Genomic DNA, 16,690 nt, shown 5'->3' on the forward strand with positions numbered 1-16,690 from the left:
TGCACCTGGCAGTCGGAAGATGTCAGGGGGTCCTGGCCAGGCAGCCCAAGTGAGAAACATCTCCCCAGGGATGAGCTGGCCTCTCCTCCGAGGTGGCCCGGCAGCAGAGAAGGAGGTGTGACCCTTTGGTCACAGAAGCCAGTCTTGGACAGCACCTCTGATTTAGGCCTCTTGTGACCCCCCCAATTGCCCCCCCAGGATCCCACAGTCCCCTAACAGGACTCTCCACCTGCCCCAGCTAGTTCTCCACATGGCAGCCGAAGGGCACCTGCCCACATCCAGATCTGATCATGATGTTCCATGTCTCAAACCCTCCATGACTCCCCAGTGCCTTAGGGGAAAGTCTAGGCCTGATTCCCATGGTCTGTCACCCACACATCATCCCCAGCTCTTCAGTCCATCAGCAAGACCATGGGCAGGTGCCCAACTCTTCCACCAAGCCTTTGCCCAGCACACGGCCTCTGCCCGGAGCACTCTTTCCACACCCCATCCTGGCCCCAGGTATTCTATAAATGTATCCTGTTCTTTCCAGAGAGGACTGGCCGCTCTGCCTTTTTCTCCCTGCGCCCCCCATACCATCTGTTCTAGACCTTGAGGCACTTTGGGGAACTCCTCTGTATTGTCTATCGTCCCCTCTAGACTGTAGCCTTGGGGCCAAGGCGCTGCTTGGTGCAACTCCATGCCTGGGGCCTGGCATGCAGTAAATGTTTGTTGAATGAAGGAGTGAATGCACCCATTTTATAGACAAGGGGCTTGAAGCCTGGTAGAGCAGTGACAGGGCCTCTGATGCATTGTGGCATGCAGACACAGGCCTCTGAGTTTCTTTTCTTTTTTTTTTTTAAATTAAGTTATTATTTATTTAGGCTGCGCTGGGTCTTAGTTGCAGCACGCAGGATCTTCGTTGAGGCATGTGGGATATTTTAGTTGTGGCATGCGGGAGCTAGTTCCCCAACCAGGGGTCGAACCCAGGCCCCCTGCATTGGGAGCGCAGAGTCTTATCCACTGGACCACCAGGGAAGTCCCGGCCTCTGAGTTTCTAGGAGGTTGTGGGCCGGTTTCCAGCCTCTAGCATCTGCCTGCTCCCCGTCCCACCCCAGATCAGTCCCCTGCAGAGAGCAGCAGGCTTGACCAGCCCTCCAGGAGCCAGGAAAACGAGGGTCCCTTGGAGCAGTCTTTGGAGACCTTTGGGGATGTGTACTGAGAACCAGGTCACCGGGACATCTGTTCTGCAGAGCTGGGAGCTCTGGGCAGGTCCTCGTCTGCCTCCCCTGCTGGGTGGGACTCAGGGCAGGGCAGGCAGCAGGGGGGGGTGTGGCAGGGGCAGGGAGGTGTTGGGGAGAAGCAGGCCTGGTTTATGAGACAAGCAGCGGTGGGACCACTTGGCGAGGTGGGCATGCACGACAGGCCCTTGGAGGTAAGAGCCCAGAAGTATGTGAGCTAGGTAGACAGTGGGTTGCGGGCACCCCAGCTCCCCCGTACCAGCCGGAGACACCGAGACTGGGGCAGGTCAAGAACATCTTGGATGGAAGGAGGCATCAGGACCTTCCAGGGCTGGGCCCACATTTCCCCACGAGCCTCTCATTCTTCGTGGCTCCACACATCACTTTATTCCCTCTCAAAGCAAACCTGCTCCAGAATTTTCCCTGACTTCTCCAGGCTTTCTTTCATCACTGTCCCCTGGTCAGGTCAGTCTCTCCTCCTTCACGGCTCATCATGGTCCTTTTCAAACTCAGCCTTCCCGACTTCCTGCACTTCCTGGGTGTGCCTCATACTTCTTGCCACCTCGGCACCTTTGCACACATGATGCCTTGACTATAAAGTCCTCCATGCTGATCTGCTGGCAAACTCCTTCTCAACCTTCAAAACCAATCCCATAGGTCCCCTTCTTCAGAGTCATTCTTGCCTCCCTAAGGCAGGATAGGGGCTGCCCTCAGCTTCCACAGCCCCCAACCCCATCCCATTCGTCTTGGTCACAGTACTCAGTACCCTTGCCAACCTGCTCTTCCTTTGATGGGGCTCTCTCTAAGGCAGAGGCCTCAGGCATGCCCTCTCTGGGTCCCTGAGCTCCATCTTGGGCTGTTGAGGACTCAGAATCTCCAAGTTCAAGGCTAGAGGCTCCCTCCCTTTGTAAAGAGGCCAAAAGGATGAGGCCCCAGCATAATCCCCCCTCATACCCACCCACACTCTCTCTGTTGTTCCCCTCATCCCAGTCCTGGGCCAGAGACCAAGAGTGTTCTGGTCATTTCCCCTTACCCTGATCACAGCGGTCATGTGAAGGGAATGATGAGATCCCCTTAAAGAGGAGGAAACACCCACTCCAGGTACAGGGCAGGGGACACACAGCTGGTACTCGGGCAGGACCACACAGATGGGGAAAGGCCAGTGGGTGCAAGGGCAGAGGCTGCCCCGGCTGCCGGCTCAGGGCTGAGGACTCACGTGGGCAGGGTCATATCGGTCACCCACGTGGGGCAGGGAGATGTACCAGCTGAGTGCCGGGGGCAGGACACAGAACAGGGAGTGAGCTGCGTGACGCGGCTGGTGTCCTCTGGCTGCCTGCACGAGCAGGGCCACAGCTGCCGGCCCACGGCTCAGCCACCCGCCGGCAGACTCCCTTGGCTGTGGGCATGGCCCTGGGACCCACGTCTGCAGACAGGACTGCGTGCCTCAGCAGAGGCCCCGCTCCTGCCGCCAGCCGAGACCCCTCCTCACAGCCCTCCCACAGGAATGCGTGACTTTGAATGGAGACTATGTCATCCAGGAAACATTCCATGTTTTCCTTGGTGTGCGCTCTGGGAACGTGGCAAGAATGGCTGTCCACACTGCCGTCCACATACTTGGGCAGCTGCCGGAAAGCTGGGCTGCCCGGGGCCAGCTCTGTCCTCAGTCCCGAGAGGATGGGCCCCTGAGAGGCCACCCCTACCCCGCACCTGCCTGGAGACCAGGTGGGAATACCCCTGGGGCTGGGATCTGGGTCGGGGGGAGGAAGGGGAGTTGACAGGGAACAGAGGTCTACTGCCCCCCACCCAGGCCCTGGGCCCTGCTGGCCAAGCACTGTCTTTGAGTCTGGGAGACAGAAACATGGGTGCCAGTTGCCTTACTGCCACAACCGTGTGCCTTTGGGCAAGCCACACCCCTCTCTGAGCCTCAGTCTTACCCTCCAGACAGTGGGCTCCCTCAAGGCCCTCTCAACTCTGAGGGCTCTGAAGTTAGAACCTGGGTCTTGGCCTGGACAGCTCACACCAAGAGGATAGAAAGGGGCTCGCTAGAATCCCCACACCCCACGACAGCAGGGACACACCAGCCTTTGGTCCTGCAGACATCCTACCTGCAAAAGCATCCCTCCCTCTTCCTGCTTTGAGCGCAGAGGCCAGCCAGCCACAGGGTCCTGTAGTCTCACACTGGTTCCTGCCCTTGTGCTGTGAGTGACAAAGCAAAGCAGGGGTGACGGGGGGCGTGCTGTCTGTCTTCCTCCCCTCTCGAATGGAGAACCCAGACCTAGCCCTCAGGTGGCTCTGAAACATCCCGGGGGCAGGTACACTACCCTGGGGAACCCAGGGTGGCAGGAGAAAGTGTCAGGGACCCAGAAGTCCTCCAGCAGCCAGCCTTTCCCTCCCTCGCCCCCGCCTTCCCTCGGAAAGGCCTCCCACTGAGGCAGTGGGTCCAGGGGTCACTGGGCCCAGAGCGCGAGGTTGGCTGGCACGGAGCGGCCACCTGCCAGCGAGTCCTGAATGTGCCAGTGATGGGGCCTGCAGCAGAGATGTGCACCTGGGCCCCAGCCCACAGCCCCAGGCCCGTCACCGGCTCTGCTGGAGTTAACAGCAGCGCTCCAGCCCCTTCTGCTTTCAATTCGGATGTGGTGGACAGAGCTTAAGGATTTGCACGTTTCCTTCAACATTTCTGAGCTGGGGCCCAGGGCAGGGACTGAGGACGGAGACTTCAGGGAGAAGCGGTAGCCACTACCTGTCCCTCCCGGAAGCCCACATCGGCACCGCAGACCTGACGCTGTCCCGGCCTACGGGCTCACAGGGCACTGGGGTCCCATGGGTGATGGACGAGGAGGCTGAGGCCCGCAGGGCACAGGCACGGAGCCCGGGGCCTCTGCCCCCTCAGCCTTGGGCTGAGCGGCCTCTGAGGTGTGTCTGCTGGGACCCAGAGACCCAGGTGGGAAGGGCCTCTCCATCTGAACTGGGCCTCAGGCCCTTGCATGGGGGGTACAGGTGTATGTCCACGTGAGGGGTGTCAAGGCTATGCCCTAGCAGGCCTGGCCCTCTATGACTGGCGTTCTGATTTGGGGGATTCTGGGTGTGTAAAATGACCTTTCCGGGCCGAGTGACCAACCCTGCAGCTCAGGGCCTCAGCTGGGACCCCTGGAACTGAGAACCAGGCCTAGGTCAACCTTTGGATCCCTTTACCTGCCAGGCCTGTCCTCCCTGCCTGCCCCCTGCCCGGCTGCCGTTTGCCTTGGCATGCCTCTCACCAGCCCCAGGGAGGCCCAAGCGCCTGGAGTTCGGTCACATCCGGTCCAGCCGTCTAAACAGGCCTGAGGCCCCAGAGCCCGCCGGGCCCAAGGGGAGCCCAAAATAACATCTGAGTCAGCGTCCCTGCAGACGCCCCCACCCACCTGGGCCCACAGGGAGGCGGCCCAGACAGGGGACTGGGCCAGGTCAAGCGGCCACCTGCTCCAGTGGGGACCCAGCCAGTGAGAGGCACAGCCTAGAGGGCAGCAAGACCATTAGCGTCAAGAGGGAGAGGCTGGGGAGTAGAAGGGAGACGGGGCCCTGCCCTGGGGCTCCTGTCTGAGGGAGACAGAGTATCTGCAGAGGATGGCAGTCCAGTGTGGTCACGGCCCCAGAAGAGGGAGAAGTAGGGGGCTGAGGAAACAGAAGGGAGCCCTCAACCCAGCCTAGGGTCAGAGAAGGCTCCCGGAGGCAAGCAAGTCCTGAGGGATGAGTTGGATCTGGACAGGACAGAAAAGGGGGAAACACACTGCATACAGGGGGGTAAAATGAGCAGAAGCCCCGGGCACTGGGGGACTCATCCCAGAGCAAGTGGGGTACCTCCACCCCTCAGCAGGCAGATGCAGACACCCCAAGACAACCCCTGCCCGGCCCTCTAACCAGAATGTGCCCCTCACACCATGACCCGGCAGGCACGGCAGGGCCGTCGATCCCACACCACCCCGGCTGAGCACAAAGGCGGCCCCAGCAGAAGGGACCGTCTGCCCTGAGCCGCCCACATCCTCCTACGCCTTCCTGCAGCTGGGCCCCAACCCCAGGAGACTTAGAAGAGGTGAGAACCCAAGTCCGGGGGAGGGTTCAGCCTGGGATCGGGAACAGGAGCTAGGCCGCTGTCATCCGGGGTCCAGCCTGGCGCGGGGTCAGGCCTCAGCCCGGGCTGGAGGAGAGGGGCTCCAGGCTGTGAGACGCGGGCCCGTCGGGGGCAGAGGGGCCGGAGACAGCAGGCCTTGGCACCTCCTTGAAGGCGGTTCCCGAGCAAGCCGGTCGAGAGGGAATTCTGTCCCCACGTCCCTGGGAGGGTGGCAGCTGTGAGGTCATCCTGCCCCTCATCTCCAAGCTGGGACAAGAGGCGGATACCTGAGTCCCCGCTGGCCTGCAGCTTAATCCCCCAGCTTTCCTGAGAACAGCTCTGCTGTTCTTGGCCAAGGGCCTCTGCTGAGCCTGGCACGGCCCCGGCTTGGCCCTCACCAGCGAGTGAGGGCTTGGCGGGGGCCCAGCCAGGGCGGTGGACATGATGAAAGCACAGAACATGGGGCCCGGGTGGACGGCAGGGGCCCAGCTGGGCTCTGGTCAGCAGCTCCGCCGCAGGGGTGGGTCTCACCTCCTGGGACCCCTCTCGTCCGGTGGAGGCTGCAGTGGTCATTTCCCAGCTTACCTGGTACAGAAGACAGACAGACCCTGCTCCTTCTTGCCTCTGAAACAAATTAGAGCTTCCCCAGAGGGAAAGAACCAGAAGATGGAGAGCAAAACCCTGATCTCCCCTTCCTCCCTCCTGTAACTGGCCTTGACTGCATCTCTAACATGTTCCCAGCTCACTGCCAAACTCTGCGTGGGGGGCACAGGGATGAATTTGCTACAGAGCCCCGAGGGCCGGACCACGCCCCTCCTCACTGCCGCAGTTTCTCGGAATAGCCCTGAGCCAGGGATCTGAGCGGAGCTTGGGGCGGCGCTCCAGCGAACATTTGCTGAACAGCTACCCAATGCCTGACATGTGCAATGCGCTCCTTGACATCTCACCACTCCCCTCTCTAATAGATGGGGACTCTGACTCCGGAGGCTAACCTGCCCAAGGTCAAATAGTTCAAAGTGGGATAATGGGAACTTGAACCTGAGATATGGGAGCCCAGAACCTTGTGGGGCAGAGAATGTGTGTCTATGTGTACATTTATATATATGTCCCCGTGTGTGTCTGTGTGTCCCTCTGTGTGTGTGTGTCCTTGTGTTGTGTGTGTGTCTGCGTACATGTCTAGGCGTGTGTGTGTACATCGGGGAAGAGTGGAGAGCCCTGAGGCTGGCTCGGAGGGAGAAAGGTGGTCCAGCAGGGCAGGACTAGGGGATTTGTCATAGAATGGTGCCCAGGCAGTCCCTGAGGACCGTTTTAGAAACCCCAAAGTCCCCCTGGTCCATTCTGTTAGCAATTTCACATCCTTTTGTTACAGGTCTCGTCTGTGGATCACTTTCCTGAAAGTTATCTGGAGAGAAGCACTTCAACCGTGGAACCCCAGGTATCCGCCAAGTTCCATTTAAAAAAAAATTGTACTGTAATCCCACCCTGGGGACTGGGGGCTGGAGGGTGAAAGAGTGAGCAATTGTGGGCTCGCTGGATGGCAGATGACCATCACATGAGACCCCTGATTCATTAATTCTGTATGTTGAATATTGGCATCAAGGAAATCACGGAACTAGGGATATACCAGAGTAGGGCTTATTCATCATTATATCCTCAATGCCCAGTACAGGACCTGAAATATAGTAGATGCTCAATCAATATTTGCTAAATAAATGAGAAAAGGCCTCTTTGCTGAATGGATAATACCTGAGCTTCCAAACCATCTTTATTAATTAAGAGTTCAGTGTCCCTGAATGAGTCATTTAAACTCTACTTTTGACCAATCCTAGTTAGAGCCTTAGACTAGATCAGAGGCATTAAAGACACAACGTGTAGGGCACAGCACCCTTCTCTCGCTCCCAGGCATACGTTACCAAGCAAATGTATGATTCTCACCTGCTGAAACTGGATATCCTCAGAATCCTTTTTAACACCATTTCAGGCAGCCATTGCCTGTCAAATGCAGTTGGCGATGGAACCTATTTGCTGTCCTGGGGCAGGACAAGCTCCTCCAGCCCATAAATCTATGAACAAGTGGAGAGAAGCTTCTGGGAAAGCCCAGGCTGTGGGGTGGGTTTAGGGAAGAGTAAGGAAGGATCAGGTAAGGAGGCTCCTCCCTGGAGATTACTTATCCCAGTCTGGGGACTCCCAGAGTTGTAGAAACTGGTGAGCTTATCACACACCAGGTAGAAATAGACATGCACATGGAGAGGGGATGGGGGACCCCACTTGCTGCCTGAATCCTGACAGAGGTTGGAAGCAGCCTTCAGCCTGAAAACCACAGGCAGCTCAGAGCTTTTATTAAATCCAGGGGCTGGGGGAAGGTCAGGGGCTAGTGAAAAAGGCAGTGCAGCCAGCAACTCAGGAGGGAAGGAGTTCTCCCAAATGCTGGGGCCACCAAGCTTGGGGAGGGATTAGGTGGGCAGGCTGAGGCCTGGCCCTGCTGAGACTTAAAATGCTCTAGGTCAAAGTAGATCAGAGACCTAAAAGTGAAAGGTAAAAGTATAAAGTTTCTAAGAGAAAACATAGGAGAATATCTTTAAGACTTTTGAGTAGGCAAAGATTTCTTAAACAGGACAGCAAAAGCACTGACCACTAGAGAAAAGATTGATAAATGTGCTTTCACTAAAATCGAGGACTTCTGTTCATCAAAAGACAACATTAAAAGAAAGGCAAGCCACAGAGTGGGAGAAGATCTTTCTAATACGTATAACTAACCACAGAACTGTATCAGCATATATAAAGAATTCCCACAAATCAATAGGAAAATATCAAACAACTCAATCTTAAAAAGTGAACAGAAGTCTTGAATAGGCACTTCACAAACAAGGATATTCAAAGGCCCAAAAGTCATATGATAAAGTGCTCACCATCATTACTCATCAGGGAGATGAAAGTTAAAACCATAATAAGATACACCTATACACCCACCAGAATGGCTAAAATTTAAAGACTGACAATTCTAAGTGTTGACAGGATGAGGAGCAACTGGAATTCTCCTAGACTGCTGGTAGGAATGTAAAATGGTACTACTTTACAAAATGGTCCAGAAGTTCTTCAAATAATTAAACATATACTTACCAGAGAAGCCAGCAATTCCACTCCTGGCTCTACACCCATGAGAAATGGGCACATATTTCTACAAAAGATGGGGATGTTCCTAGCAGCATTATTCATAATACCAAAAAAATGGAAGCAGCCCGAAAGTACATTAACATTACAATAGGTGAATACACTGTGGTATATTTCTCAAATGGAATACTACATAGCAATGAAAAAGAATGAGCCCTAGCTATACACAACAACAAGGATAAATCTCATAGTCACAATATGAGCAAAAGAAACCAAATGCAAAAAAGTACCCACTGTGGGATTCCATTTATATGAAGTTTGTATCAGCTTCCTGAGACTGACGTAATAAATTACCACACACTTGGTATGAAAACAATGGAAATTTATTCTCTCACAATTCTGGAGGCTAGAAGTCCAAACGCAAGGTGTTGAAAGGGCCATGCTCCTTCTGAAGGCTCTAGGGAAGAATGCTTCCATGCCTCTTTCTAGTTTCTGAGGGTTGACAGCCGTCCTTGGAGTTCCTTGGCTTGTAGGTGATTCATTCCGATCTCTGCCTCTGTCTTCACATGACCATCTTCTCCCTGTGGGTCTCTGTGTCCCTGCATCTTCACGTGACCTTCTTATGAAGGCACTAGTCATTGGATGTAGGACCCACCCTAATCCAATAGGACTTCATCTTAATTTGATTACATCTGCAAAGACTCTTTTACCAAATAAGGTCATGCTCGCAGGTACCAGGGATTAGGGCTTGAACATATCTTTTGGGGGACACACTTCAGCCCACTGCAAAGTTCAAAAACAGGCAGAACTAATCTGTGGCGAGAGGCATCAGCCAAGTGGTGATCTCTGGTGGGTAGTGACTGGGAAGGGACACAGAGGAAGCTGCTGGGCTGGGAGTGTTCTACATGTTGATATGGGTGGTGGTGACACGGGTATGTACCCAAGCTACCCACCTACCCTCTGTGCACTTGAGTCTGGACGCGTTATTCTCACTTTAAAATGCCTTTGTGGGGGCTTCCCTGGTGGCGCAGTGGTTGAGAGTCCGCCTGCCAATGCAGGGGACACGGGTTCGTGCCTTGGTCTGGGAAGATCCCACATGCCGCGGAGCGGCTGGGCCCGTGAGCCATGGCCGCTGAGCCTGCACGTCCGGAGCCTGTGCTCTGCAACGGGAGAGGCCACAACAGTGAGAGGCCTGTGTACCGCAACAAAAATAAATAAATAAAATTAAAAAATAAAATGCCTTTGTGGAGCTGAATTACCTGTTGGGTGAGTGAGCAGATGTCATTATGTGGGTTAGACAACACACACACACACACACGCACACACACACAATGCTACACAACCACAGACAGGCAGACACAGAGACACACATACAGACCCACTCATCCTCACTGATACCTCCCCCAAGGCCTCAGTCTCCTCGTCTGTCATCAGCACAGGTTGGCAGGAGTGTGGAGCCCAAGGCGGAGGGGGTGCTTCTCCCCCAGAGCTGAAAACCAAAACGCATTCTGGGGGTCATGGAGAGCACCCCACCAGGCATCATTCTGGGGCCTGGAAGGTGAGTTCAGGCAGCCAGTTCTGCTCAGGATAAACAACTTGATGCAAACCCAGGGACCTGAGAGCCTCAGGTCCCATAGGAGTAAACCCCTGAGAGGCAGAGAAAGATGCAGACAGGAACGTGTAGAAACCAGCAGGAGAAAGAGAGAGACACACGGAGAAAGAGGCGGAGACGCACAGAGAGAGTGAGACACAGACATAGAAGGAGCGGGATGGAGAGAAGGGGACATTCATCCATTCACTTCTTTCCCACCCAGCCACCCCCAGCCTGTGTTCTGGGCCAGGCCATGATGGGTGCTGGGGACACAGAGGGCAAGACATAGCACTACCCACAAGGAGCTCCTGGCTGTGAAATAGAGACTCCAGCTGACCAAAGGGAGTGGGGAAGGCTTTAGGGCAGGTCAGCCTCCTTTTCCCAAGGGAGTTTGTGTCCCATCCCCCTCCCTCCACCCCTTCTTCAAGAGTCCAGAGAGGGGACGGAGCCCACAGAGCAGTGGAAGTGATGGGCCAGCCTGGAGAGGGCCACAGACTCAGCAGGGACAGACCCCCACGGCAAAGGGCCAGCTCCAGGAGATGTGTCTCAACCCGCGCTGCATCCCCACTCTTCTTCCTCCCCACTTCCTCCCAGGCCTGCTCTAAGGACAGGGGCCAAGGACAGATGCCCGGCTTGAAATAAGGTTCAAAGCCCAACTGCTATTATCGGCTTGGGGACCTTGGGTGAGTCACTTAATTTCTCTGGGCTTCAGTTTAGTCATTTGAAAAATGGGAAGAGAATGCTTTAAAATATAAGTTTTGTTATTATCCAGATATGGTGAGGCCAACAGATCAGGAGACCACTGCCATTGAAGAGGTAGTTTGAAATGGACGGCTAGTGGGAAGCAGCCGCATAGCACAGGGAGATCAGCTCGATGCTTTGTGACCACCTAGAGTGGTGGGAAAGGGAGGGTGGGAGGGAGGCTCAAGAGGGAGGGGATATGGGGATATAGGTATGCATATAGCTGATTCACTTTGTTGTACAGCAGACACTAACACAACATTGTAAAACAATTATACTCCAATAAAGATATAAAAAAAAAAAAGAAAGAAAAGGTAGTTTGTAATACTCAGAGATCCCAAGAGAAGAAGACATGCCATTCAGGGCCACACAGGGAAGCACCAGGGCCAGTCAGGGGGCAGAGGGAGGGAGACGCATGAGCAATAGCCTTTGTTGTGGTTTTTGTGGGAAGGAAGATGGGAGGCAGGGTGAGCAGGGTTAGGGTTGGCTACTTTGAATAATTTCAGCAGGCTCTGGGGCCTAGGGCTGTCCCTGGTTGTCTGATACCTGGCGTGGGGTGATGAGGTCGGTGGGCAGTAGCCCTGAGTGTGAGAGCTCCATAAGGGAGGTGGTCGAGGTGTGAACTCTCGATTGGTTGGTTTATATATGAAAGGCCCTCTCCCAGGCAACTTGTTTATCACCTCTAGAAGTTGGCTAACCTTGGGAGGGGTGGTCCCTCCAGAGTCAGCAAGGTCCCGAGATGGCAAAGCATCAAAAATACAGAATAAAAAGATGTGATTAATACAGGGGAATCACAGCAGCTGCTCATTCATTTGGAGATTAAACGAGTTACTGTTGTTGGAGCTCCCAGCATAGTGCCTGACGGGTGACAGGAACACAGTACAGGCTGGAATCCAAAGCCACATCCCTCCTCCTCTGAGAAGCCTTCCCGAGCTGACCACACCTGGCATCTCTTCTATTGATGGCCCCCAGGTCCCCATTAGTGCCACCAGATTTTTTTTTTCTATACCAGTGAATTCTACACACACATGGTTCTGGGGGACCAGGGTTCTCACCAGTCTGGGTTGATGGGGAAAGAGTGGGCAGCTCAGCCTGAATCCAAGGATATTTTAAAAGAAATGGATGAGAAGAATCATACACCCGCCTGGATACTCGACCATCTGGTAACACAGTGTGACCAGGAAAGACCCTTTGGAGAAGTCAGTACAGGAGAGGGGACTTCCCTCCTACATGGGACATTTTGAATGTTGTGTCAGGAGGTACACACACTTCCTCAAACCCAGACAAGAATCAGAACCAGAAGTTCTGCTCTCAGGAGAGGGTGCAATGAACATGTTGATGCAGTGAGCATCTGGAGGGCTTAGTTCCAGAATGTTCCTTCACTGTACTTGGGGCCTGGGAGGAAGAAGGTGGCCCCCTCGCCGGCTCCCACAAGTCCTTTGTTATGGACTGATTTGTGTCCCCAACCCCAAAGTCTTCTGATGAATCTCTGATCCCCAGGACATCAGAAGGTGACTGTATTTGGAGACAGGGTCTTTAATGAGGTAATTAAGCTAAAATGAGGTCATTAGGGTGGGCCCTAATCCAGTATGACTGGTGTCCTTATATGAAGAGGAGATTAGGACACAGACACACAGAGGAAAGCCCACGCGAGGACACGGGGAGAAGACGGCCTACAAACCAAGGATAGAGGAAAAACCAACTCTGCCCACACCTTGATCGTGGACTTCCAGCCTCCAGAAATGTGAGAAAATAAATCCCTTTTGTTGAAGTCATCTGGTCTGTGGTACTTTGTCAGGGTAGCCTGAGAAAACCCATACACCCTCCAGAAACCTCTGGTGGCTCTGCCTTCTTTCCAGAAGCAGAAGCTGTGGTTGGGAGACAGGTGACCCTTTTTGCAGAGGACTGTCATGGTCAAGGTTAGGCCAGTGGTTCTCACACTTGAATGTGCAACAGCATCACCTTGTGGGCTTGGTAAAGCTCACTGGTCCCACCCACAGAGTTTCTGAGTCGATAGATCTGGGGCGGGGCCTGAGAATCTGCATTTCTAACAAGTTTGTTCTCATGTGGTGCTGCTGGTTCAGGGACCACACTTTGTTTTTGTTTTTTAATTTATCTATCTGTCTATCTATCCGGCCGTGTCTTATTTGCGGCATGCAAACTCCTAGTTGCGGCATGTGGGATCTAGTTCCCTGACCAGCGATTGAACCCGGGCCCCTGCCTTGGGAGCATGGAGTCTTATCCACTGGACCACCAGGGAAGTCCCAGGGACCACACTTTGAGAACCAATGATTATGATGCCCATTAAACTCTGAGAACCACTGGCCTGACAGCAGGAGGCCCCTGCGGGAGGGTCACTTTTAGAGACGGACCATTTAGCCCAATGTTTCTCTAAGTCTGCGGTGCATTGGAAACACCTGAGAGGTTTTAAAAATACCAACACCTGCACCCTCCCCCAGAGATTCCAGTCTGGGGTACAGCCTGGGCAGTGGAATTTAGAAACTCCCAGGATTCTAATGTGCGGCCAGGGTTGAGAGGCCCTGCTCCAGCCTACACGCCCATTGCTCTGCACCCCCTGCGCCCTCACGCCCAGAGCGGGGAGAAGTCACCCAGGATCACACAGCGATTGGGGCGGGTCAGAGGGTGGAACGCCAGTCTCCTGGGGACCCTGCCTTCCCACCAGAGTGGTGGCTTTCATGATTTTTCAAGCCCCAGAAGGCTTTCTTCAAATGAAATGCTACTCAGAACCTTAGTATATAAACCAAACACAACGAGGTCTGTCTTGGTTGGAACCAGCTGGGTGGGGCCTGGAGCCCTGCCACCCCCAACCCCCAGCAGCCCCACCTCTGTCCTCAAGGTTCTGAAGAACACACCCTAAGATCGCTGAGCTCTCCAAGATATCCTCTTGGGGGCCTCTGGGGAGTCTGGAGGGCTTTGGAGCCAGAAGCCAGCATAGCGCCCCCCTGAGAACAATGGTGACCCAAGCTTGGAGGCTAAGACCTCAGTTCTTTTTTAAAAATTTAATTAATTAATTTTTGGCTGCACTGGGTCTTCGTTGCTGCGCACGGGCTTTCTCTAGTTGCGGCGAGCGGGGGTTACTCTTCGTTGCGGTGTGCAGGCTTCTTCATTGCGGTGGCTTCTCTTGTTGGGGAGCACGGGGCTCTAGAGCGCAGGCTCAGTAGCTGTGGCGCACGGGCTTAGTTGCTCCGCGGCATGTGGGATCTTCCCAGACCAAGGATCGAACCCGTGTCCCCTGCACTGGCAGGCGGATTCTTAACCACTGTGCCACCAGGGAAGTCCCAAGACCTCAGTTCTTATGAGCTTAGCAGGAGCCTAACCTGTGGCCAGACAAGGGGGTCAGGGAGGTGTGTAGGAATGGGGGTCTTCCTCCCCACCGTTCACCTGTCCACCCGGACATCACTCAGCCACATCGTGGGTGCCTCCTTCCCACGAGCAGGAGAACGGCCCCCAGCGCAGAACGTGAGGACAATTTGTAAACACTCATGGTAACAGTGTCTCTCAGACTTTCTGACTGTGACGTGCAAGAAAAAAGTTCATCTTCATCTAGTACTCCCATGCAAACACGTGAAACTCAGACAAAAGATTTAGTACACAAGGTCGATTTGGTCGCATGTATTACACTTGCATCTCTTCTGTTCTCTCGTTTTTAAATGCTGTTCCTGACCCACTAAATCAATTTTATACCCCACCAACGGGTCACAGCCTGCAATTTGAAAAGTGCTGGTAGAGCATGAAAGGCTGAGCAGGAAGGGCCAGCGTCCTCACGGAGTCAGTTACTGGTGGCTAGAAGCAGGGCAGGGCCAGCTGAAATCTGTGCTTTCGGAAGCCCCCTCCCCGTGCCCCCACTGCAGGCAGGCAGGCAGGCAGGCGGCCTGTGGGTGCGCTGGAGGGAACAGGCCTGGGTCAGGGCTTTCAGCCTTCCTGCTTTTGCAGGTGCCACCAGAGCGCATCTCCCTTTGAGAGAAGGGTACAGGATGCAGCTCTGGCGTCATCTACTCCAGGAAGTCTTTCCTGGACTTCCAGCCTCCAGACTGCTCCTCTTTCCCAGGATTGCTGGTGCCGGTGTCCTGTGTGTCCCCCACTCCCGAGGCCTGATGCTCAGCCAGAGCAGGCAGCTCAGGAATGTGGAGGACAGAATGAACGAGGGAGTAGATAACCCAGGCCCGGCAGGAGCCCCTGGCCTGGTCTCGCCTGCCTCCTACCCTGCATCCTGGCAGCTGCCCTGGCCGCCCCGTGGGACCCGCCCGGAGCCACAGGGATCAGGCCAGCTGAGGGCTCCAGGCATCGGTGGAGGGGTCTGCCTAGGGCAGGGGGTGGCTACTGGCAGAGCCCAGGAGGAAGAGAACTCCCTGCCTGGCAGTGTTCCTGGGTCAGGCTCTTGGAAGGACTTCTGGGCATGGCGGGCTGGGGGAGGTGAGGCAATAAGGGCGATAAGGGCGCGTGCAGGAGCGAGCACTACTGTGAGACAGGCAGAGGCAGCACGGAGGAGGGCGGGGGGTGCCCGGACAGCTCTGTGCACCAGCTCCCAGAGTCCCGTAGGAACCCCTGGGGCAGGCAGCTCGGCCCCAGGCCCTACTCTGTGCCCAGCCCAGGGAAGAGAAGGCCCTGCTCTCCAGTTGCTGAGTGTACCCCAAAGCTGTGGCCATCACCCCATCAGAGAATGGTGTGGCTGGTGGAGTGAAATAGCCCGAAGGCCTCAGCCCCAGGCCACAATGCCTTGGGGTGACCTTGGGCCAGGGGTGTGCTTCCTCAAGCCTCAGTTTCCCTATCTGGGGAGCAGGATAGTTTGTTCGGTCGTGGATACCTGTGTGTGTCAGTCCTGTATCCCTCCCTTCCTGCAGCTCACCAGGCTGCTGCCAAAGCAGACTGATGTCATCTTCTCTCTGAGTCAGAATCCCAGAGGAGCAGGAGACCCAGAGGAAAGGTGTCCTGCTCTGGGATTGGGACAGTCCCCTGTGAGTCCCATGAGTGGATCACCCCTTGCAAGCATCCTCAGAGGCGGCCCAGGCCCCAGGCTCCCCAGCTTCAGCACAGTGTCAGGGTGCACAAAGGCACAGAGGCTCCCGCAAGGGAGTGATTGAGGCCAGGGCTTAGAGGAGACTCCTGGATTTTGGTTGGGGACGGATGGTGGAGGCCGAGAGACCCAGTAACTGGGATGGAATTTACTGCCCCCGCCCACGTGACAGGGGCTCTGAGTTAAAATTAAATAGATCTAAAGGAGATAGGAGTGCTCTTTCTGGCGGCCAGAGTTCGTAGACAGGGCTCCTAAACCCTGTGTTTATAAACTTGGCTAACAATATCTCCGATTGAAAATGGAGATGTGCTTTGTAAACTGTCAAGTGTGAAAGCAATGAGAGGCGTGTTCTGCACTCCTCTGTCCTGGGTCCCCTGGGGAGGGGTGCAGAAAGCACCTGGCTCACAATGTTCTCCCCAGACCGCAGCAGACAGCCCGTGAGGCAATGTGGAAACAGCACGGGGCAGAACGGCCCGTCTGGGACACCCACCCACCCCCAGCTCGCACGGGTCAAGGACCCAGACTGACAAATGACTCAGACACACAAACACCCAGGCCTGGGCAGAGGTGTCTGGATCAGAGATGCGTGCCTCCGGAGCTGGGACACCCTGGGCCAGCGGTGGAGCTGGCGCTTGTGGGGAGGGGCCTTCCCCCTGGGCCTCTGGCTCCCCCAGCCTCAAACATCTGCTTCAGCTGCCTGACATGGTGTCACGGACCCCGTCCCACTTTTGAGCACTTGCTTTAACCAGACTCTTACGGACATGAGTCATCGATCTTAAAGGCTTGTGAAGACCCCTGTCTCCGTAAGAGAAAGTGAGGGCTGCTGAGGGTTAATTACTATTAACGTCACCATTATCAGGTATGAATTACAAGGTGATCCATCCAAGCTCACACACTAACCAGCG

Source organism: Aethalodelphis obliquidens, unplaced genomic scaffold (genome assembly GCF_003676395.1).
Source record: "Aethalodelphis obliquidens isolate GAN/ISIS:26980383/991018 unplaced genomic scaffold, ASM367639v1 scaffold30, whole genome shotgun sequence".
NCBI classification, from domain to species: Eukaryota; Metazoa; Chordata; class Mammalia; order Artiodactyla; family Delphinidae; genus Aethalodelphis; species Aethalodelphis obliquidens.